This window comes from Lontra canadensis, unplaced genomic scaffold (genome assembly GCF_010015895.1).
Source record: "Lontra canadensis isolate GAN:19392208 unplaced genomic scaffold, GSC_riverotter_1.0 scaffold178, whole genome shotgun sequence".
NCBI lineage: Eukaryota > Metazoa > Chordata > Mammalia > Carnivora > Mustelidae > Lontra > Lontra canadensis.
The window spans coordinates 796561-822826 of NW_022631172.1; the positions used below are offsets into that span (position 1 = coordinate 796561).

General features: G+C 36.2%; 1 pseudogene; it reads left to right on the forward strand.

The window, feature by feature from the left end:
• The first annotated feature begins 8633 nt into the window (after window positions 1-8633).
• On the forward strand, window positions 8634-8763 carry LOC116860563 (annotated as a pseudogene).
• Window positions 8764-26266: the final 17503 nt, after the last annotated feature.

The following is a 26266-nucleotide window of genomic DNA, read 5'->3' on the forward strand; positions in this document are numbered from 1 at the left end:
ATCTCCTGGTTGATCCAAGCATTCTTAAGCAAGGTGGTCTTTAGCTTCCAGGTGTTTGAGTTCCTTCTGAACTTTTCCTTGTGATTGAGCTCCAGTTTCAAAGCATTGTGATCTGAGAATGTGCAGGGAATAATCTCAGTCTTTTGGTATCGGCTGAGTCCTGATTTGTGACCCAGTATGTGGTCTATTCTTGAGAAGGTTCCATGTGCACTTGAGAAGAATGAGTATTCTGTTGTTTTAGGGTGGAATGTTCTGTATATATCTATGAGGTCCAGCTGGTCCAATGTGTCATTCAATGTTCTTGTTTCTTTATTGATTTTCTGCTTCGATGATCTATTTCTGAGAGAGGCATGTTAAGATCTCCTACTATTAATGTATTCATATCAATATGACTCTTTATCTTGATTCACAGTTTTCTTATGTAATTGGCTGCTCCCATATTGGGGGCATAGATATTTACAATTGTTAGATCATCTTGGTGGATAGTCCCTTTAAGAATTATGTAGTGTCCTTCTGTATCTCTGACTACAGTCTTTAGTTTAAAATCTAATTTATCTGATATGAGAATCGCTACCCCAGTCTTCTTTTGAGGCCCATTGGCATGAAAGATGCTTCTCCATCCTTTCACTTTCAGTCTGGGTGTATCTTTAGGTTCAAAATGGGTCTCTTGTATACAACACATGGATGGGTCCTGTCGTTTTATCCAATCTGCAACCCTGTGCTGTTTTATGGGCGCATTTAGGCCATTCACATTGAGAGTGATTATTGATAGATGCGTTTTTATTGACATTGTGTTACCTTTGAAGTCTTTCTTTCTGTAGATTGTCTCTATATTTCTGTTCAATGCTATTCTTAGGATTTTTCCTCTTTTATAGAACCCCCTTAATATTTCCTGCAGTGTCGGCTTGGTGGTTGCATAGTCTTTTAAGCCTTTCCGGTCTTGGAAACTCTTTATCTCTCCCTCATTTTGAATGTCAGTCTTGCTGGATAAAGTATTGTTGGCTGCATGTTCTTCTCATTTAGTGCCCTGAATATATCTTGCCAGCCCTTTCTGGCTTGCCAGGTCTCTGTGGACATGTCTGACATTATTCTGATGGGCTTTCCTCTATAAGTAAGGAGCCTCTTTGTCCTAACGGCTTTCAAGATATTATACCTACAATTATGATTCCTCAATTTGACTATCAGGTGCCTTAATATTTTTCTGGAACCTATAATCTTGGGTGGAGACCGTTCGGCCTCTAGTACATGAACGCTGGTTCCATTCATGAGATTCGGAAAATTTTCATGAAGAACTTGTTCCACTATATCTTCTAGACTTCTTTCTTTCTCCTCCCCTTCAGGGATTCCAATAATTCTGACGTTGGAACGTTTTATGGCGTCATTTATTTCCCTGATTCTGTTTTCATGGTTTCTAAGCTGTTTGTTCCAGGCTTCCTCTTGATCCTTTTTCTCTGTTTGTCCTCCAGATCACTAATTCTATCTTCTGTCTCAGTTACCCTAGCTTTCAGAGAATTTAGATTAGATTGGAACTCATTGAGAGCATTGTGAACCTCATTCCTGGTAGCTTTTAGCTCTGCCCTAACATTGTGAACATAAACTCTGGTCGCTTTCAGTTCGGCCCTAATCAATTCCGTTTGGTCATCCATCGCTTTCTCCAACCTAGCTATGGCCTGGATAATTGTTAGCCTGAATTCTCTTTCCGACATATTGTCTCTGTTGATAGCTGTTAGCTCTGTTGCAGAAGGCCCATCCTCTGTATTTTTCTTCTGTTGGGCATTCCTCCTCCTACTCATTTTGGTGAGAGGTGACTGAACAGATGTAGCTGGTTGTATCAACCGTGGTGCAGTCTGGGTGTACCCTGGAACACTTCTGGGCAATCAGGATTCCCCACCCAAATGAGAGAAAAAAGAAAAGAAAAAGAAAAAAAAGAGAGAGAGAGAGAGAGAGAGGAAAGAAAGGGAAGATGAAAGAGAAGGTTCAGCCCAAATGGGCCTCAAGGTAAGATTTATGAGGTATACAAACAAAAACAGACAAATAAAAAGACTGGTAAAAGTATATAACAAGAGAAAAAATATATATATGCAAATAAAGGAAGAACCTTGTCGAAAAGAACCCCAAGTGTAAGATTTATATGCTATCAGGACAAACACAAAAACACAGAAACACTGGTGGAAGAAAAAGATGGGAGAATGGGTATAAATTCTCAGTGTGGGCGAGGAAGGTTGTTTTGATTTTTCCTGGATGTATCTTGATATCTTTGTTAAAGGACTCAACTTTCCTAGGCTAAAGGGGGATTAAAAATTGGTTTACCTATAGGGGTAGTATTGATTGGGGAAAGGGGATTACTTTGAAGTTTAACTCTATATGAATATTAGAAAATAAAAATAAAAAAGGAATAAACTAGACTAAACTAAACTAAAATTTAAAAAATTCAAAAAATAGAAATGCAAAAGAAAAACACAGGTGTATGTGTCAAAAAGTTCAGGTTAGAAGGTTATTATGGAATTTGATGTACTGGACAGCTCGCTGTGAGGGTAAATAGGTTAAAAAATTATCTATATAAAAAAATGAACAGAATAGTGGGAATGAATTAAAAATAAAAGTTGTATCAATGAAGTAGTGGTGGTGGTTCTCTTGTAGTCTTTTTTTTTTTTTTCTTTCCTGGTTGGGTTTCTGGGGGAGGGGCCCGCCACGTGGGTTTTCAGTCCATGATGTTCCCTGAGTTAAGTCCTTCAGCCCCCCTCAAGGGGCTGGGCTCTGAGGAGACCCGTTTTTTCAGGCTTTTGTTCTCTGGAGGTTTTTATGTTTGTTCATCCGTTTTCTCTCGCCTTGACTGCTTTTGATGGTTTTTGGAGGTTTAGAGGAAAGCAAACTGCACCCTGACCTCCCTCTCAGAGAGAAGCCTCAGTCTGCTCTTCTGTGGGTGCCGCAGAGCCCACATAAATCCCCCCTTGGCCGCTGGCAGAGCAGGTTCAGAGTCACGGTCCCTGGGGACGCAGGATCTCCTGCTTGTACCCAAAACCACGGCGGCGGCGGCTGTCTGGGCAGCTCCAGACCGCCACAGAGGTTCCCAGCAGCGATCGCACACTGAGATTTTCCCGCGGGCCCGGGCTGGGGGTGCCTGGTCTTTCCGGGTCCGAGAGCGCCCGGCTCGCGCGCACCTCTCTCAGGGGAGGCTGTGGGTCAGGCGCGCGCGTCTCAGGCTCTGAGAACGGGGCGCAGGTCCGAAAGCACCAGGCTGGGCCTTCGTGCACCTCTCTCACGGGAGAGTTTGGGGCGCGTGTCTTAGGCTCTGAAACAATAGCGCGTGTCAAAGAGCGCCGGCTGGGCCTTTGTACCTCTCTCGGGGGAGGGGGAGGGGCGCGCGCATCTCAGGCTCTGCAGCAGGGCTCGCGCGTTCTGCTGTCCGGCGTGGCTCCCATCCCCTCACAGGGGCCAGAACCCACGCAATCTCGGGCGCGCTGGCGGCTCAGGGACCAAGACCTGGTTTCTCCACCGCACTCTCTCTGGCTCCGCGCCAGGGGAGGCTGTCCTGGGATGGGGGACTTAAGCCCCTGTCCCTAGCCACCCCAATTCCCACAATTTCCCCCACGCGATCTTTTGCTCTTTTGGAGTGCTTTCAACCAGTCTCCAAGTTCATGCTGGTCCCCAGACGCAGGGCACTCTAGCTCGTATTAGGGGTATTACTTTCCAACCAGTCACCTCTGGGGGCTCCTCCCCCTTTGTTTATCTTCTGATATCAGTCTGCCTTTCCCACTCCGCTTTACCTGCCCACTGGCATCTTCTGCCCCTGTAGAGATCCAGATGGGTATAATTCTGATCTCAGGCTGATTTCATGGGTGATCGGAGTTCTTTGGTAGGTAATCAGCTCACTTTAGGGTACAGGTTGAAAAGGCGCCTCCTCCTACTTCCCCGCCATCTTGTCCCTCCAGTCCTGTAAAACACCATTTAAGGACAGTTACTTCATAGCAGATGGGAAGAGATACCTTTATTTGGCTTAACATAGCCCTTCAGCTACCAGAATATTTCTTTGCTCTCATTTGAAGAAAAACTCTTCAAGACAGTTTTCTGTACTGTCTGTAATTCTTCTCCTTACATTTTCTTTTGAAATCCACTCCACTGAAGATTTTACCCTCTTTGCAATTGCTCTTGTCAAGATCATCAGTGTTGTGAAATCTGTGGTCAAATTTGTTGTCATATCATTTGACTTAGCAGCAGTATCTGACATGGGTGGCCACACATGGAACATTTTCTTATCTTTGCTTCTGGGTCACCACATTTCTTCTAGTTTCACTGTTTGCTCCTTCTCGGTATACTTGCTGGTTCTTCCTCATCTTACTGGCCTCTTAATGTTGAGTGCTCTCAGGTTCAGTTCTTGGCCTTCCGTTAATCCATTTACATTGCCTTGGTAATCCCATCTAATTTTATAACATTAAATATCATCTATAAAACCATGACTTTCAAGTTTCAATCTTCAGCCTGGATCTCTCCTCTTATCGGCATCTTAATGTTGAGTGTTCTAGGGTTCAGTTCTTGACCTCTACTTAGTCCATCTAAATTGTCTTGGTAATTCCATCTAGTTTCATAACATTAAGTACCATCTATACAACCATGACTTTCAAGTTTCAGTCTTTAGCCTGGATCTCTCTTCTTAATGGCCTTTTATTGTTGAGTGTCCTAGGGTTCATTTTCTAACCTTCACTTATTCCATTGAAATTGCCTTGTAATTCTATCTAGCTTAATAACATTAAGTACCATCTACACAATCATGACTTTTAAAGTTTCAGTCTTTAGCCTGGATCTCTCCTCTGACCAATATATATAACTTGACCTATTTGAACATCTCCAGTTTAACTTATTCCAACAGAAACTGGATAATTCTTCCACAAACCTGCTCCTCCCACAGTCTTCTTTACCTCTGATGATGGAAACTTTCTTTTTCCAGTTCCTCAGGCTAAAACTCTCTGAACCATCCTTGACTCCTCTTGTTCGCACTTCACATCCAATCCATAAGCAAATCCAGTAGACTGTACTTTATTTTTTTTCTTTTTAAAGATACATTTATTGAAATATAATTCATATGCTATTCAACTGTCCTTTAAATTATATATCTAGACTCCACCCCCTTCTAACCACTTCCTTTGCTAAAGTCATAGTCACCATTGTGTCTCACCTGAATTAATGAGATAGCTTTTGTCTCCCTGCGGTCTCTTCATCCCCTTTATCTATTCGCAACATAACAGAATATTCCTGTTAATTTAAATCACATAAATACCCTAAATGAGCCAAATATAATTTAACTCATTACTCATTATTTTAAATCCCTAACTACTCTGCTCAAAACTCTCCAATGGTTCCCTTGTCTTTGAGAGTAAAAGCCAAAATCCTTACAATAGCCTTCATGGACCTACATGATCTGGCCCTCTTATCTCTCTGTCCTTACATGCCACCACTTTGGCAGTCATGAAAATGTACTTCATAGATCTCCTACTGCAGATAGAAGAATATAGAGACAGTTCCAGCTGCTATGCTCTGAAATCCATTACTAAATTTATGCCAAGGCCATGCTTCTCATGTTTGTTCTCTGTCAATGACTGAGCATGGCCAAGATACTGAGGAAGGTCCATTCTTAGAAGATGCAGGATTCCTGTAATGAAAGCCTTTGGCAAGAAGATTCCTTGTTAGCTTGGTCAGAATTTTCCTAGAATCAGAATGAACTCATAAACTCTACCTCTCTTTCCTTACCTCTCTCCTTTACAATGTTCAGACCTGTGTCATGGTGGGAGGCCCTCCCTACCTCATCTAGCTCCTTCTTTCTTTTCCCTCACAGGTGTTTTCCCCATCTGATAAGATTCAAAATTATGTAAAAATCATGGCATATAATTTGTTCTTTTCATGAAGACTTTGACTAATTTGACATTTGTCAGTTATTTCTAATGATGTGGACAGTGGGTTCCAGAATTTATTTTTCATGCTGAAGTTCTTTGACTGTATTGAGCCAAGGGTCTGAGTATTTCATATTAGGCAAGAAATATAAATAAGTCCTCCCCACAAAACCCCAGAGACCCAAAACCCTCCCTTTTTGATAAGTAACTCCATTAAATGAATCTTTCTAAATTAGGAAAAGATTGCTTCAACTTGTATTTTTGTGTGTGTGAAACTTCTAATGAGTGAAATAACTTCAATTTAACAATGTAGGGTTGAAGAATTATTGTGTATATAGCTGCAAATGAAGTGTCAGTGTTGAAACTGATGTCAAATTTTATTCAATATGCAAAATCAAAATAAATGGATTAGATTCTTTTGAAGCTTTGAAGAACTATTTAATAAAGACAACTACTGAGGAATATGAAATTTTATCAAGTGGCATTGTTAAACATCTAAGAGTGTTTAAAGATGTTTGAAAAAAAAATTCGCTGTTAAACAATGAAGATTCAGACTGGTTGAGGACCTATGCATTGGCTTTCTTCAAAGAAAACCATTTGTAATTAGAGATTCTGAGTTATTGTTAGATATTGTTGATGAGTCACCTTCAAAACAATTGTCTACCACTCTTTTTTTCTAGCTTCTGGATCACTTTAACAGAAAACTATCCTGGATGGCAAAGCAGGCTATAAAAATAAAGAAAACATCAGAAGTAGTAACTTATGTAACTACTCATCCTTGTGAATTAAAGCTTTCTTGATTCCTTAAAATGAAAACAGAATATACTTGATGGTCAGGCTGATTTAGTTATCATTTGTAATCTCAATTTCACAGTTATATTTATTGAAATAGTTTTATTTTTACACTTAGAATAAGTGAATATTTCCATATAGTAAAATCTTATAGTAAATCTAAATCTTATAGTAAAAACTTTCCTTCCATGATTTTTATACCTGCTTAGAAGGAATCTTTTCATCCCAATATATATAACTCTTCACCCATATTTACTTTTGATACTTTTTCTGATTTCCTTTTTTCATTTGTATGGAGAATCTATTAATTTTTGAATATGCATTTTGAAACTGACACTGTCCTGAATTCCCTCATATATTATAGTCATGATTATGTAAAAATTATATATAAGATATAGTATGGAAACTAAAAATACTATAATTATTTTAGATCATGGGATTATGGGAAGCTTTCTCATTTATTAGGAAACTTTTTAAGAATGATTACATCTTCCCTAAACAGGGGGAAAAAGGCAGGAATTTATGGATCCAGGCTCAAGCCGTGGTTCTACCCTTTTGTAGCTGGGTGACTTTGGCAAGTCCCCTCTCAATTTCCTCATCCAGGAAGATGAAATCATTTGAGCAAATGACCCCTAAGGTCTCTGGTAACTCTAGTATTCTGGATTGTGCATTTTGACTGAACAGATCTTATTAATAACTTGTCAGTTCAGATCAAAACAGAAAACTGTTTTGTAGTTCTTGTAGACATGTTTTTAAAATGTCTTTTGAAGTTTTAAACAAGGAAGTGATAATCCCCAGTCTTGCTTCTAACATGGGTCATTATAAACCAGACATTGGAAAAGGTAACTGTAATGATGTGATTGGTTATTTGATGTTTTCTGGGAATATTAACCATATTGCAGAATTCACATAGTTGTTACAGTTTGTGGGATGTGCTCTGGAGAAATAGGGCTGAGCAAGCATGGGGACTAAAATATATGCGCTTCTACCCACGCTATCCTTAGTAGTGGTTCACAGGCCTTAGACATGAGTATTCGTTCTGTTTACTCAAAGTACATTACCTTCCAGTTCTCCGAGTTCTCATCTGTCACTGGTCACTATGTCTACTCTCTTCTTTAGTTAAAATGTACCAAAGTGAAGTTGTCAAAAACACTACAGTGCTTTTACAGTAATTGGATTTTCTTCTCTGAGTTGGAAACATAAGACATATATTAAAAGGAACATGCCAGAATGTTAAGGCAGTATGAGGGACACCATCTGTCACAATATTTTTCTAGTGAATTTTAAGTGAACAAAAGATGAAAAATATGTTTTCTTAGTCCTTGTATCTTCACTGAGGAAATCTATTAAAACAGAACCTGTGCTGATTGCCATTCCCTTATCGGTCTCCCTAAGTTACCAGCATTTAAATGAGGTTATGAATCATGTAGGAAGGGAAAGGAGCTTTGGAGGAGGAAGGATGTTGGAGAATGATAGAATTCTTTGCCGACTGTTTTAGTTTCCTATTGCTGCTGTAACAAATTGCCATAAAGTTAGTGTTTAAATAACACAAATTTATATTACAGTTCTTTAGGATAAAAATCTGAAATGGGTTTCACTGGGCTTAATTTAAGTGATCACGGTGCTGCATTTTTTTTTTAGAGGTTCTAGAGAAGAATCTGTTTCCTTGCCTTTGCGGCTTCTAGAGGCCACCTACATTCTTTGGTTCATGGCTCCTTTACCCATCTTCAAAACCAACAAGTTTGCATCTAACACAAAGGAATTGTTTAAATATATAACAGGTGACAAGTAGAGAAGTAGAACCAGAAGAGAATTTGTTAGATGAAGGTGAACTATAGTGGTGAGTAAGGCTTTATATGTAATAAACTTAGCACAACTTACATCTCATAGGTCCATTTCAAAAGTGGTTGGCCAGGTCAGCATTCATTTTGTTGATTGAAATATAATTGATATGTAAGCTTTGTGCAGTGGCAGTATTGTAGCCAATGAGGTTTATCCAAGGCGTGATTATTGCTAATTGAAATATAATGGATATGTAACATTATGTAATTTTAAGGTGTACAGTATTTTGATTTATACTTACACATTGCAGTATGATTACCACTATGATGTTAGTTAACACCTCTGTCTTGTCACATAGTTGCTATTTGATTTTTGTGGTGAAAACATGTAAGACCCAATCTCTTAGCAACTTTGAAGTATATAATACAGTATTATTGATTATAGTCACAATGCTGTGCATTAGATGTCCAGAACTTATTCATCTTCTAATTGCAAGTTTGTACCCTTTGAGCAATATTTCTGCAATTTCCCTGATTCCCAGTCCCTGGTAACCAATGTTCTACTTCATTTCTACAAATCTGACCTTTTTAGATTCCACATATAAGTGAGATCATATAGCATTTGTCTTTCTCTGTCCAGCTTCTTTCACATAGCATAATGCTCTCAAGGTCTATCCGTGTTGCTGCAAATGGGAGGATTCCTTTCTTCTCCATGGATGAATAATATTTCACTGCCTATATATATACATCACATCTTCTTTTTCTATTCATCCGTTGATGGGCACTTAGGTTTTTCCTTGTCTTGGTTATTGTGGATAATGTTGTAATAAACATGGGAGGGCAGATATCTTTTTTTTTTAAGTTTTAACTTTTAATTCCAGTGTAATTAACATATGGTGTTATATTAGTTTCAGGTATACAATACAGTGATTCAATACTTCCATACATCCCCTGTGTTTATCACAATAAGAGCAGTCCTTTATCCCCATCACCAGTTTCACCCATCCCTCCACCCGTCCTCCCTTCTGGTAACCATCAGTTTGTTCTCTGTAGTTAAAAGTCTGATTCTTGGTTTATCTCTCTCTTTTTTCCTTTGTTTTTTTTTCTTAAATTCCACATATGAGTGAAATCATATGGTATTTGTCTTTCTCTGAACAACTTATTTTGCTTAGCATTATACTCTTTAGCTTCATTCATGTTGTTGCAAACGGCAAAATTTCATTCATTTTAATGGCTGAATAGTATTTCATTGTACACACACTCATACACACACCCCATATCTCCTTTACCCATTCATCTATTGATAGTCACTTGGACTGCTTCCATATTTTGGCTATTGTACATAATGCTGCTATAAACAGAGGGATGCATATAGGGGCGCATGCCAGATATCTTTTTGATATCCTGTTTTCATTTCCTTTGGATATATACCCAGAAGTGGGATTGTTGGATCATATGGTAGATCTGTTTTTTTTTTTTGAGAAACCTCCATACTGTTTTCCGTAGTGGCTGTACCAGTTTACATTCCCACCAAAAGTACACAAGGGTTTCCTTTTCCTACATCTGTGCAATACTTATTATCTCTTGTCCTCTTGATGTTAGCCATTCAAATAGGTGTGAGGTAATATCACATGAGCATTCATTTTTGAGTTTTTCCCAGGCTATGAGTGTAAGTGACTAATAAAATGCTGTTGATCTCATCTTTTCAGAATCAAGTGTCATATGTTTAACCCTAGTGCAGGGTCTCTTCTTAATCAATGCGGTGAAGAGGAGTTAACAAAAACAGTCTTCAGAGAAATTGAATTTATTTTATGATGGTTTTTCTGAAACATTGGGGATCATGCATCCTATACAAATGTTACGAAAGTTAAGAATCCTATGCCCAGGGGGCTCCTGGGTGGCTCAGTGGGTTAAAGCCTCTGCCTTCAGCTCAGGTCATGGTCTCAGGGTCCTGGGATGGAGCCCAGCATCAGGCTCTCTGCTCAGCAGGGAGCCTGCGTCCCCCCCTTCTCTGCCTGCCTCTCTGCCTACTTGTGATCTATCAAATAAATAAATAAAATCTTAAAAAAAAAAGAATCCTATGCCCAGAAAGAATGAGCTGGTAATCAAAACTCATGCATTTTAGATAGAATATCAGGGACTCAAGGGATCCTCTGATGCACCCAGAATGACTGTCCTCATGAGTTTGAGTTTTTTCTATGACATAAAAAATTGGGTATCATTTTATTTTTTTTGCAAAATTTAAAAAGTGAGTCAGTTTGATTCATTTTCTCTGTGAAATGTACTTCTAGTAGCTTACATCCTAAGATATTTTTGTAACAACGTTACTATGTATATTACTGTACAGATGGACTCAATGTTAGATATGTAGAAAGAACATTAGATATTTGGGAAGAATAGAGGCCTTGGAGCTCCTGTTATTCAATAAAAAGAATTATGTCTTATTTGTTTTGTATAGTTGATTGGGTTTTGGCAATAGAGAGACCTGGACTGGAATCTTGATTTCTCTACAGCATATCCTTAGGCAACTTATTTAACATCTTTGAGTTTCAACTTTCTTGTGTAAAATGGAAACAACAACAACAATAATAATACTTCTCTTTTATGGTGTATGGGTATTAAAATTGTTAATCTATGTTAAGCATCTGCTTTAGTACGCAGTATTACCACCACTCTTTTACAGATGTGGAAACAGGTCTTGAAAGGTACTTGCCTGAATGTCACAAAGCTAGTAACTTATCAAGGTCATAGAATTGATAGGATCTAAGTGAAGTGACAGATGATTGGATACATATTTTAATTAGATTAATCTTCAGAATGTGTGCAATTTTCTACAGTTTCTCTTAGCATATCAGTATATATCAACAGAATGAAAACTTGGAGCAGGGCAATAGGGACATCATATTTGATGAGAAATAGAGGAACAGTTGTAGCTATAACATCTCGAGAATGCTCAAAGAGCAAAGACGGGGTTAGTGGGAAACCCATTAAGAAATCTGAGTTGAGAACTTGCCTTCTAAGCTTCTGCCATGGTGTTATACCATAGAGGGCTCCTCTGCTGTGATTCAGCTGTGCCTTGGAGGTATCTGCTATATTTCAGATGCTGAGAGTTTGCATACATTTTCACATTTGAGTCCTATAACTAAAGAGATATATTTATCCCCATTTTACATACATTGAAATTGAGGCTTTCAGATGTTAAAGAACTTGTTCATAATCACCAGCTTTCCAACACAAGTAGGAAAGGCCAACATTCAGTCTAGGACTGGCTGAGTGCTCTTACCTAAATTGGTTGGGGAGTAAGATGATAATTATATAATGATAAGAGTAGCTATTATAATTAACCTGTATTGAGTGTTTACTGTGTGCTAAGCACATCACTAGCACTCTACATGAAATAGCTCATTTAATCCTTACCAGAATCAGAAGACATAGATGCTATTATTACTCACGTCAGGAAGAGGAAATGGGTTCAAGAGGATAAGTCACTTCCTCAGCAAGGATCTCACAACTAGGAAGTAATTTAGCTAGATTACAAACTCCAAGAATTAAATGTAGGTCAAAACACAGGTGATTTGAACTAGACTAGGAAGAAAACTTAAAAAATTTAAAAATTATTAAAAATAGGGGGTTTTTTTAGTACCAGTGATTTAGAACAATGCAAATTTTACCCCCCTTTTAAGATAAACACCTGTAATAAATAAAGCTAAGGAAAATTTACCATCTTAATCTATTTTTGCTAGGAAATGCTATAAGATAATTGGCTATAAATATACTTTATTTTTTAAATATTTTTGTTATTAAATATAAGACCTACACCCAAAAACATAAAAATACGGAATCATGAATACTTATCAATCAAATATCTATTTAATCAATCAAGTTAATTAAAAAAACTGCCACCACCTAGTTGCCCTGAGAGACACTTCTTCTGATACTGCACCTTCTTCCATATATACATTCAGTATTTGAATTTCATGTCTATTGCTAATTTCTTTCTTATTTTGGGGGGCTCTTTATATTCTAGATATGAATACTTTATGCGTTGCGAATGTCTTTTTACATTCTATAGATTGTCTGTTGTGTCTTTTGGTGCATGGACATTTTTCATTTTTAGGTGGTTTTATGGAAAAGTTCTATGGAACTTTGATATAAGTTAAACTTAAAAGAATTTATCAAGCACTTTATGCTTTATGTCTCTCTTAAGAAATCTTTCTGTATATGATGTTCTTCAGTATTATCCTGAAAAAGCTTTATACTTTTCCCTTTTCATGTGTAAGTCTATAACCCACTCAGAGTTGATTATGCATGGTGTGCATAGTCACTTGAGTAACACTGTGGTATCTCCTGAAACTCAGTTGTCCCAGCACCATTTACAGAAAAGATTATTCTTTCACTACCTTTATTGTAAACCCAGTATTATGTGTATATACATATGATTCATTCCATATGATTACGTTCAGTTGTATGCATGTACCACAATGTGTTTATCCTTTCACTCATTGAAGGGCTTGTGGGTGGTTCCAATTTTTGGATTATGTATTATGTTGCTATAAACATCCATGTACAGGATTTTGTGTGACCAAAACTTTTCATTTCTCAGGAGTGGGATTGTTGGGTGTTGGTCCTATGTAAGTATATATTTAACATTATAAGAGACTGCCCAACATTTTTTTTAGAATGTCTATACCATTTTGCATTCCCACTAGCAATGTAGCAAAGTTTTGGTTTTTCTGCATCCTCACCAGCATTTGCTATTGCCTTTTAAAAATTATTACTAACCATTCTAATATATGTGTAATGGTGTCTCATTGAGGTTTTGTCTAACATTTCTCTAAAAATGAATGATGCTGAGCATCTTTTTATGTGCTTATTTGCCATCTGTATATCTTCTTTGGTGAAGGGTCTGGTAAACCTTTAAACCTTTCTCCATGTTTATTTAAATTTTTGTTATTGTTGCATTTTGAGGGTTTTAATACGTATCCTCAATAGAACTTGTCACATATATAACTAACAAATATTTCTTTCCAGTCTGTGGTTCATCTTTTTATTCTCTTAGCTGTGTTTCATGCAGAAAAGTTGTTTTTTTTAATGTTGAAGAAGTTAAATTTATCAGTGTTTTCTTTTATGCATCATGCATAAAATAATCATTTCACAAAGATTTTTCTTGGGAATTTTTCCATTTTCCATTTAAGCTGGTAATCCATTTTGAGTTAATTTTTGGATAAGGTGTGAGACAAAGGATGTGGTTCTTTTTTGCATACAGATATCCAATATTTCCTGCAATATATGTTGAAAAGACAACCTTTTCAACATTGAATTGATTCTATTTATATACTCTCTATTTTGAAATTTCTTTAGTATTCCATCAATATATCTCTGCTTTTTGCCTACTTTTTTGTATTTTTTGATGGTTTTTATAGAAATTAAAAGATGCCTACCTAACTTTTTACAGTCTACTTAGAATTAACATTTTACTACTTTAAGTAAAACATAAAAGGTTCACAGTTGTATAGATCCCTTTTGTCCTTCCCACTTTATATTAATGTTTTCATGTGTATTACCTTTATATACATTGAAAACTAGACAAAGTCAACTTTTGCTTTCAATAGTTATACACATTTAAAATAATTTAAAAGGAGCAAAAGAGTCTCTTATATTTACACAGACTAATCATTTTTGTTGCTATTCCTTCATTCCTGAATTTTCAGGTTTTTCACTGGTATCATTTCCTTTCAGACTGAAGAATGTTTTACTTCTTAATTACTGAAAGACATTTTTTCTTGGTTACTGAATTCTGGGATAATAGTTTTCTACTCTAAACACTAAGATGGTATTCCACTCTTTCCGGTGAAAATTTTCTCCATTTGAGTCTCTATTCCCCTATCTGTAATGTCAGTTTTTCTCTGCCTGTCTTTAAAATGTCTTCGGTGTTTAGCAGTTATGAGACACATCACAGTTATAATGTGTCTCTGCATGGTTTTGTTGAGTTTATCCTGCTTTGAGTTAACTGAGCTTCATGAAAATCGATACTTACCTATCTCACCACACTGAGGAGATTTTCAGGCATTGTTTCTTCAAATATTTCTTTTGCACCAATTTCTCTCTCTTCTCATGGAACTCCAATGACATGAGTGCTAGTTCATTTGAGATATTTACAGAGGTTTTTGAGCTTCTGTTTTTTTTTCTTTAAACTTCTTTTTCAGTTTGAATGATTTCTATTGAAAGACAGAGATAAAAATTATTTCTATTGAAAGACAGCGATAAAAATTATTGAGGATTTCCTCTACATTCTTTGGACTAAAGATTCCATTTTTCTGTTTTTCTTTATTCCTGGTGAGAAAAATTGGATTTTCCCATAGTTTTAGCTACAGTTTTACCGAGAGAGAGAGAGAGAGAGAAAGAAAGAAGAAAAACAAAACAGAAAAAAATAGGATTTTTCTCTTTTCTCCAGTGGCTCCTTTTCTGAGTTTTGTGGCCAGGAAGACAAGGTTGAGCCTGGGACTTGTGCCAGTCTGCACACAGAATTATGAGATCTTTTCTCCAGCTCTAGGCTCCCCTCACATGACTTAGCTCCCCAGACCCTTTTCCTGATTCTCTGACTGAAAAGACAGACATTCTCTCACATTTTTGGCTACCTCTTCCATGTCTAGTTCGATGACTGAACCATAATTCAAGTCAAAGCCAGAAGATAAAAGAGGGAATAAATCTGAGACAATCAATTCTGTGTCAGTTGCTTTCCTAAGTTTGAATCACCTCTTCAATCTGCCTGCTGTTTATTTTTAAGGACCCTCAGGTAGTTGTTTTTGTATTTTGTCCAGAATGTTTAGTTGTATTCAGTAGGACAGATAGACTGTGAAGGGTTTACTCCATTTTGGCTGGCACTCTGAATCCTCCTGTTGTGATTTTGATTGGGCTCGTCTTAAATCTAAGTCATTCTTTGAAGAAATGTGGACATGTAAAACAAAAAATATATCGACTCTTCAAATCCACGACTATAGTATATTTCTTCATTTATTTATATCTTCTAAATATCTTTAAATAAATTTTATGACCTTCCTCATTAGAGATGTTGATCATGTTTTTGTTGGATTTATTCCTAGGTATTTGATGTTTTTATGTTATTATTCATGGTACTTTAAAAAAAAACTTTTGAAATTATTATTGCTTATATAGAGAAATTCCCTTGATTAATTTATATTGATATTTTAACAGGAAAATTGCTAAACTGTTATTTTTTAATGACTCGGTGTTGAAATTTATCCAGTGCTTTTTCTGCATCTATCCACATGATACCTTTTGTTTTTTCTACTCTAACCTACCAATGTGGTGAATTATTTATTTTTTTGATTATTCAATATTAAACCAAACTTAGATTACTGAAATAAACCTGACTTGAGCAAATGTGTATTTTTTTTCATTTATTTAGACTATATATGTCTACCCATTAGTAAGAGTGGCTTATAATTTTTCTTTTCCAAATCATCTTTTCAGGTTTACATATCAAAGTTATGTTAACCTCATAAAATGAGTGGGGGAGTGTACACTATTTTTACATTTGCTGGAACAGTCATTTCAGTTCGGAATTTTTCTGTTGCTAACAATTAACAGAACTTGAAAGTTGACAAAGAAGGTAATTTGTCTCACTGTTTGCATGTGTGTATGTATATGGGTGTGTGTGCACACATGTACACGCATGAGGGGTAGTTATAGGACTGTTCATATATTCTGTTTCTTCTTGAGGCCATTGTGGTAAGTTAAAATCTTTCAGGAACTTGCCTATTTTGTCCACATTTTCAGATATATTAGAATATAATTTTTTTTAATTTCTTATTTTTCGTGTCTTATTCGTAGTCATTGTCCCTTTTTCATTTCTTACATTTCATAAATGCTTTATCTTTTAATCACTCTCACCATAAGATTGTACATTTTTTTCCATTTTTTAAGAACCAACATTTGGGTTTTGATTCTCTGTATTTCTTTTTTTTTTAAGATTTTATTTATTTATTTGAAAGAGAGGCAGTGAGAGAGAGCATGAGAGGGGAGAAGGTCAGAGGGAGAAACAGACTCCCCGTGGAGCTGGGAGCCCAATGCGGGACTCGATCCCAGGACTCCGGGATCATGACCTGAGCCGAAAGCAGTCGTCCAACCGAGCCACCAGGCATCCCAGATTCTCTGTATTTCGATGTTTGTTTTCTATATTATTATTATTTCCTTGCTTCCATTAATTTAGGGGATTTATTTTACCCTTTCTTTCGTTTTAACCTCATTTATTTTTAAATTATCTTCTTTTCTGACATATGCTGTTAAGTATATAGTTTTTTTTTTTCCTGAGTACTGATTTAGTTGCATTTAGTCTTTTTTTTAAGAAGATTTTATTTGTCAGAGAGAGAGAAAGAGCACAAGTGGGGAGGTACAGTGGAAAAGGAAGAAACAGGCTCCTTGCCAAGCAAGAAGCCCAATACAGGACTCCAACCCAGGACCCTGGGCTCACGACCCAAGCCGAAGGCAGATGCTCAAATGACTGAGCCACCCAGGTGTCCCTGCATTTAGTCTTGATTTGTAGTATTGTTATTACAGTTTAGTTAAAAAATTTAATTTCCATTATCATTTATTCTTCATGGATTATTTGAAAGAGTATTTGTTAATATTTAAACATATGGGAATGTCTTCTATTTTTTCAGTTGAATTCTCTCTTAGTTATCCTGTGGTCAAAGAATATACTCTAAGATTTCAGTGCTCCAAAATTTTCTGAGACTTGTTTTATGGCCCACAGCACCACAGTATTTTTGGTAAATATTCTATATTTTCTTTAAGTGATGTATTTTTTCCAGTTTTTTGTACAGTGATATAAATATTTCTACTAGGTCAATGTTGTTTATGAGGTTGTTAATACGTTTGTGTTCTTATTAATCATTCTGTCAATTCCTGAGAGTTATGTGTTAAAATATTCCAATGTAATTGTAGATCTGTCTAGTTTTCCCTATAGTTCTGTTAAATTTTGGTTTATGTATTTTTAGTTTATTGCTAGTTATATATGCATTTTGGATTGTTTGAGCTTATTGATTATTTAAATCTTTTATCATTAGATATTGATCCTTCTTATTTCTGTAATGGTTTTTCCTTAAAGTGAAATATGTCCAGTATTAATATAGCTATACCAGGTCTCTTGTGCTTACATGATATATTTCTCTATCCCTGCATTTTCAATCTTTAAATGTCATTATGCTTTATGTTTGTTTCTTATAAATAGCCAGTGCTGGGTTTTCTTTTTAATCCAGTCCTATAATCCTCTTCTTATAACTAGAGCAGCTCATCCATTTGCATTGATTATAACTACTGATATATTTAGGCTAAATTCACCATCTTATTTTGAGCTTTGTATTTGTCTTGCCTGTTCTATATTTTGTTTTTCTCCTCCCTTTCTTGATTTCAACTGGACTGATTATTAATCTCGTTCCATTTTTTCCTTCAACTGGTTTTAAAATTATGCATTCTCTTTCTTGTGGTTGAGTTTCGCTGGACATCCCAGAAGTTACAACACAGGGCAGCAACTTAGCATGAGAGACTGTTTTTGTTTCATGCTGACTTTGGAAGTGAGGTCTTTCAGTGTTTTAGGCTAAAAGGGATCAAAGTCCCTGACTTTGGTAGTCCCTGGGTTTGACTTCTATTGCTTTAGGCCTGCAAAGCCACCAACAGTGCAACTCAATTCTTCAGCTTTTTCTTTTGGATTGGTATATATCCTTAGAGCTAAGATGGCTTTGAGTTCTTCTCCAGGCTCTGTTCATCCCTGATATTTGGTTACTGGCAATTTCTCGATATATTTATTAGCCCTTCCATTCTTTTAAAAGATAGTTTTAATATTTTTACAGCTTTTAACTTTTTATCCTCAGTGGTAGAGATGGCTATATTGCTTAGTTTGCCTTTTGTGAAGAAAAAGTCCTAAATATCCATTTGATGTTAGCAATCCTTTAATCCTTGTAACAACCTCGAAAAAGGTTTAATTATCCCTATTTGGAAGACAGTGGAACCCAGACTGAGTTAGGTCAGACAGCTTGTATGTGGTGGAGCTGAACTGGGAAAGCTGGTCTTCTGGATTATAAACCCGGTTCTCATGTCATTATATATGCATTCTATTTTAAAATAATTTGATTCAGGTAGTAGTGGTAGTTCACATGATATTGTGAATTTTTTTTGCTAGGCAAAAACATTTTTTTCCTTTGTTTACTGGAATAATATTAGTAGGATGTGAATTATATAGACATGGCACTTCTAAAAATTGTACTTTAGAACTATTTTAAAGAATAATGGTTAAAAATGGTGGCAGTATGGTAAAATCCATCTATGACAAAGAGAAATGAACCAATGATAAATTCATGTGTGTCAAACAAGGCTGTTTACTTACACAGTTAACTTATAGTTGGCCACTTTATGAGTTGAAAAGCAAACTCCTGGTTTGAGCCAATTTTGTTGAAAAGCAAAAGGGTTTTAATGGGAATAAGACATATGAGATTTGAATATCAGATTTTTGCCTTGATAAAACATTATGGTATATGTTGAGTGATTGAGTGAATCCACTCTGAGTGTGTGGAGTGGCCTTCTTCCAAGCACAAGAGCAGGATCACTGTTTAATCATGCTCAGTTTTGAATGTTAAAATCAGAATGTTTTTGACTACAAACAATAGTCACAGATATTGTTTCAAACAGTAGCTACTGAGATTTATGGTACAGATCTCTAGCAGTTATGAGTTGAAAATGTTTCTTTTGTGCTGTTTAAAATATCTCTTCTTGAAAATGTTCAGATATTATATAGCAAACCAAGCTGTTTCTCATTTCTGTTGCTATGCATAAATCTACCTAACCAGCTTCACTGCATGTGTTTGGCTTCTTAGATTGAATGAATCTTCATTGTGGCATTGCCTCAATGCTTGGATCCTAAGACTCTTGGAAACTTTTTCTGATGCCAATTCACATTAAATGAAAACACCTTTTTGGGGTATGAATTGAAGATGTCAGGATGAGGGTGAGCTGATCTAGCTGACTCAAGGCAAAGTTAGACATTTGCCCTCACTTAAGGTAAATCAGTGTTTTCCCATTGGTCACATACCAGCCGAAAGCATGGGAAACTAACTGCTTATGGATCAGAGTGGAAAATGAAACTAGATATTTCTTACAGCTAGGTAATATGAAGGTATTAGAACACTTTTTGTTGAAAAATGAGGTGGGAAGACATTAAAGCTCATGTCTTTTGCCCCTGGGAGTCATCTGCTCCAGGTTTAGTCTCCTTTGCTCTTTAAGTTCCTGACCCAACAGGTAGTGGGGGGGGGAACAATCTCAAGCCAAACAAAATGAAAAGCCCCTAGACCAAGGTAAAATTTACTGGTATGGTTTTCATGTAGAAACCTGACCCTATTTTTGGGCTGTCATTTTAAGACAACCAGGATGTTGCCCATGTAAATATATGGCTCCCCCTCAAGGATTTCATTGCTAATTATAGATTTCTTTATTAACTAGATGTAACTTGTGTTGGTTTGAACAAACTGGAAGATAAGACCTTTTTGAAAAATACAACTTAATTTTTAATTAAAATTAATCTATGCTTATTATCAAAACTTAGCAAATACATATACAAAAAAGAGAAAAATAATTGATGATTTCATATCCCAGAGGAAACAGTTAATATGTTTGTGCATTTTCATTTAGTCTTTTATTTATATATATGAGTATGTATGTGTACATGTTTGGGATAATAGTACATATGCAGTTTTATTTCTTGCTTCCTCTCACTTTGTATTATAAGTATTTCATCATGTCACTTAATGAACATGCTGTGATTTAATTATTTACCCATTGAATGTTTATACTTTTTAATCTTTCATTGTTATTAATATATATTTTATATACTAATTGTCTAGTTGTTCTATCTCTGAATATTTCCTTTAGAGCCCTAGAGATGGAATTAGTGGATCAAAGGGTACAGCACATTTTTAAATAAGCACATTTGTTAGCCATTGCTGAAATGCCATTTGGAAATCCCACTGTACTGATTTGTACTCCCCCCAGCAGTGTATGATAGTGACTATTTCTTTGCTCCCCCCAAGTACCATATAGCAGCACTGTCCACTAGAAATATAATGTAAGTCATACCTATAGTTTAAAATTTCTTTAAAAATTGGTGGCTATGTGAGGAGATAATATGCTCATTAGCTGGACTGTAGTAATCATTTCACTGTGTATATGTATATCAGATCAGGTTGTAGACCTTGTCATATATAATTTATGTTAACAATAGAATTAAAAAAATTCCTAGTAACCAAATTAAAAGAGCAAAATGAAATAAATGGATTAATTTTGGTAGTGTATTACATTTAACCCCGTATTTCCAAAATATATCATTTCAACATGAAATCAGTATAAAATTACTAATGGTATATTTTACTTTTCTGTGCTAAGCCTCTGAATTCTACTGTATAGTTTATGCTTTACAGACATCTCAATTTGGACTAGCCATGTTTCAAGTGGCTAGTCATGACCCTAATGGATAGCGTAGCTGGAGTATTGCATTAAAAAATCCCTTGCCAAAGGGAAGCAAGGGCAAAAATGAACTACTGGGACTTCATCAAGATCAAAAGCTTTTGTGCAGCAAAGGAAACAGTTAACAAAACCAAAAGACAACTGACAGAATGGGAGAAGATATTTGCAAACGACATATCAGATAAAGGGCTAGTGTCCAAAATCTATAAAGAGCTTAGCAAACTCAACACCCAAAGAACAAATAATCCAATCAAGAAATGGGCAGAGGACATGAACAGACATTTCTACAAAGAAGACATCCAGATGGCCAACAGAAACATGAAAAAGTGCTCCACATCACTCAGCATCAGGAAAATACAAATCAAAACCACAGTTAAATACCACCTCACACAGGTCAGAATGGCTAAAATGAACAAGTCAGGAAATGACAGATGCTGGCGAGGATGCAGAGAAAGGGGAACCCTCCTACACTGTTGGTGGGAATGCAAGCTGGTGCAGCCACTCTGGAAAACAGCATGGAGGTTCCTCAAAAAGTTGAAAATAGAGCTACCTTATGACCCAGCAATTGCGCTACTGGGTATTTACCCTAAAAATACAAACGTAGTGATCCGAAGGGGCACGTGCACCTGAGTGTTTATAGTAGCAATGTCCATAATAGCCAAACTATGGAAAGAACCTAGATGTCCATCAACAGATGAATGGATAAAGAAGAAGTGGTATATATATACAATGGAATACTATGCAGCCATCAAAAGAAATGAAATCTTGCCATTTGTGACGACGTGGATGGAACTAGAGGGAAGTATGCTTAGCAAAATAAGTCAGTCGGAGCAAGACAACTATCATGTGCTCTCCCTGATTTGAGGAAGTGGAGATGCAACGTGGGGGGCTTGGGGGGTAGGAAAAGAATAAATGGAACAAGATGGGATCGGGAGGGAGACAAATCATCAGAGACTCTTAATCTCACAAAACAAACTGAGGGTTGCTGGGGGGAGTGGGGGAGGGAGAGAGTGGTGGGGTTATGGACACTGGGGAGGGTATGTGCTATAGTGAGTGCTGTGAAGTGTGTAAACCTGGCGATTCACAGGCCTGTACCCCTGGGGTTAAAAATACATTATATGTTTATAAAAAATTTTAAAAATTAAAAAAAAATCCCTGGGCAATTTTTACAGGAGAAAAATAACATCACTGTGTTGATTTGAGTTATAGTTCCAATTACTTAACAAAAGTGAATATTTCCTCACACGTTGTATTTTGGAAAATATTAACAGGTGAGTTATCTCTATATTTAGAATGTTAACCCTTCTATGTCAGAGTTGTAGAAAATATTCTTCCTTTCATCCAACATTTTCCCCAGTTTTTGGTACTAAATTTTAAAGTTTCTATGTAATCAAATTTATGTATTTTTTTCTTTGTGATGTCTTTCACTGATCATATGCCTAGGAAGTCTTTTCTTCTTCCAAGACAGTTAAATATTTGCCTATCTTTTTTTGTGGTTTCCGTTTTTTCTAAGATCAACTCTTTTATCCACCTGGGTTTTATTTTGGGTCATGGCATGAGGCAAGAATGAAAAGTCACTTTTATTTTTTCCAAAAAAACCTAATTCCCATAATACCATTTTCTGAATAATCTCTCTTCTTCTTTAATATAATTCCTTCATAATATGTTAAGATTATCTGGGTATAAGGGTCCATTTTCTCTGATCTGTCCCCTTGGTATTTCTGTGGTTTCCATGTTTATTACTCCAATATTTTAATTATTATAGCTTAATAATAGATTTTAACATCTTGCAAGGTAAGTTTCCTTTTTTCTTTTTGTTTTTTTTTCTAATATTAATAGTTATTCTTGCTTGATTTTTCTTCCAGATGAAGTTCAGAATAATGTGGGAAAGCTCCAAACAATTCTGCTGATATTTTTTTCCATTGGCGTAATATTAGAAATATTTTAAAACTATGTATTATCTTGGGAACTATTTCCATCTCCCTAACAGCCACTCTTTATATTCAGATACACTGTTTCTGTCTTCGTTATTCACATCATTCCTTTTGCTCAGCAATGTCTTATAGTTTTCGCCATATAATTCCCTCATGTTTCCTGTTAATATAATTAGCAGATTATTTAGATTTTCTAATTGGTTATTTTTGGTTCATAGGAAAGTATTAATTTTGGAATACTTCTCCCTTATCTAAGCATTATATAGTACTTGTACTATTGCGAGGGTTGGGGGCTGTTTTGGGAAAAGAAACTATTATGGAAAGAAAACCATTAAGAGACTTACCATTAGTTAACAAAGGATATAAAAGAGATATGTTATTAAGCTTTAAATCAAGGATAAGTGACTCCTAAATATACATCTATATGTTCTTACACCTCTGGTCTCTGAGAAAATGCCCTGTATAGCACACTTTGCTTTGAAACTTCCTTTCTAATCAGAAGCTTTCCAACATTCCTTTGCCTGCACCTCTGCCCCCTTCTTCCCTGAGCTGCTGAGATTTAAGTCTCCTAGGAACCACAGCTGCCTTTTTTTATTTCACTAACTGAGTACTCCGTTTGTTTGAAGGCTGGTTTTTCCTGCTACAGCAGTCATGAGCTCTTCCTGTGCCTTCTCACCACCTGATTCAATTTAGACTAAATTCAAAAGGCAGAATGTGGCAATCGTCCAGCTGCCCACCCTGTATTTTTCTGCCTCAGCAAAAGGGCATGATCAAGAGGTAGAAATGTGGGGCTGCTGGTCTGCATTCAGCCCAGGCCATCCCTCCTGTCTCTCCTTCTCAGCTACTGACTTCCTGATGTTTGGTCCCCACCCTTCTTTCTGCTCTGGCATCCCACTGCCTGGGCTCCTAATAGTTCTCCCACTGCAAAATGGGTTTACCAAACCTTTCAGCTTTTGTTAAAGCAATCAAACAAATCTGATGTTGACACTGTTTTAAGTACTTTTTTCTTTAGCATAAAGTCTTTTTAAACATAAATGATTTTGAACAGTTAAAGCAGCACTCTTTTCTATGGTGACCTCATTAAATTCTGCTCTCAGCTCTGGGACCCACATGTGACAGTTGATTCCAATCACTGAGTAATTTATCTTGGAAAAATGTGTTCTATGCCATCTTGGTGGAAGAGGTAGTAAATTTTAAAAGTAAATTTTATTAAACAGAAATACAGAATGTGAGTATACTTAGAGACACATTACACAATAGCTTCTTAATAAGTTTGCATTGACATTTTGTGAGAAAACAATATTTAGTAACAGAAGCATGGTTCCATTCCATATTTGTTGTAATGCCTTACATGAGTTTAACATTTTATTAAGTGTTGACTCTATTTCACAAAAATCTATGATTTGCTAAGAGTTTGGTTGGACCGTGGGAAATATATTATTTTGGAAATGGTTTATGAGCTCAAAGATTTCATCATTACCGCCCCAAAGTATTAATATTGTCCCTACTTATACAGGAATGTACATGTACCCAAGCCCATGGGGAATTCAAGTCTCAAACTAAGAGCAATGCTACATTTTAACACATTCATAACAAAACACAGACACTTCTTTCAGCTTCTTTATTGCCATCTCCATTATTTAACAGATACTAAAATTGGTGCAGCACTGTGAACATCAGATTTAAGGAAGGGATCTTGAATATTCTACCCTGAAAGGTGCCCAACTGTTTAAAAATTAAACCAGTGACCTGGTCACACAAATGGGTATCTCTATACTTTCTCTGCTAGTACCCTAACATCAGATTCCTTTAGGTCTGTAGTAGAGTACAGCATTGAGGCAACTTGAAAGTGAGAAACTACCTTTACTGTAGCAAATAGTTCAGTCTAGATGTAAATTACAAAGCAGCCTCTATGTTCTTCATGCAAAGGAAAGTGACCATTTTTCATTTTATACATCATTTACAGCATGATGCAGTGATTCCACAAAATCACTAGACTTTAAAAAGAACAAATGAGACAGAAATACCCCTTTCTTCCTTCTAAATGTTCTATAGTGTGTAAAGGTAGACATGTTACTGCACATTTTATTTTGTTTGTCCTATATGGAAAGCAAAGATAACATTTGTAAGAAAGAAGAGTGTGTTAGAGACACTTTTTGCTACACTGTCTGAATTATGAAGTTCCCTTTATTGGGAGAGCTGGAGATACACCTTAAATTTAGATGAATTCAGTCGTGTGAGGGAGAGTATCAAAGGCATTCATTCAAACTGTATTAATAAAAGTATGGCTGATTATTTCAATAGGTAGCTTTTACAGCATTTAATCTGCTTAATCCTCAGAAGTTAGGAATATGTCAGAAATTTTATCCAGATCTGGTATTTCATACTATTAAACTTTTGCTTAAAAAAAATAACTGGTATACCCAAGAGATTTCAGTAAAATTTGATGGGTCATAATTATATAGTGGGATTAAATGTGGAGGTTTTCTATTGGTTATCCAGTAGCATGTCAGCATCCATTCAGTTAAATAATTTCATTGATATTTTTTCTCATTAGACTTTTTAGCATGCAATATACTGGCATGTCAAAAAAGAAAAGGAAAGATAATACATTTCACCAAACTTGGAGTCATGGAAGGATGGTTGGTATAAGTGAGATATGAGGAGAGAAAGGGTGGAATTGGAATTGGAGAGTAGGAATGAGAGCTTTTGAACAAATAGAGAAGTTAATTTGGGTAAACAATGGGTAAGATAATGTCAGGCAAGCAGTTAATAAATATGGTGCTTAGTAACCCATTGTGTTGGTTGACTTTCCATCTATTAAAGACACTTCACAGTTGCTGATGATAGTATTATGTACACAAAGTTGGATTTGGTTTTAAAAGCTTTCTTTTTCTCCCCCTATGTGCATTTAGAAAATACTTTTGCCAGCAATTTTCATTTGTAAGTTGGCTGTTTTAATGCCGGCTTTGTTTTGGACAAGTGAGTGTGATGACTAACAAGTTCCCATTCTGCTTTCTCTGAAATGATGTTCCCTGCAAGAGGGAGTTAGAGAGCATCATTTAAACTAAACAATATGGCTTTTATGTTGAAGTTATCTGGTTTTGTGTAACACTAAGAGGTTCACAGAATGTCAGTAGGGAAAGAGGTGTTAGAAATTGGCTATTCCAACTTCATTTTACTAATGAGGAGCTCAAGACCCATGTGTGGGCTTGGCTTCCTCACTTACACAGCTAGCTCTTCCTCCTGGATCATAGTTAGGAATATAGCTGTCTTTCTCCCCAGTTGACTGTGGGAAAATTGAGAACCAGTACTAAGTTCTACTTGCCTTTATACTCGG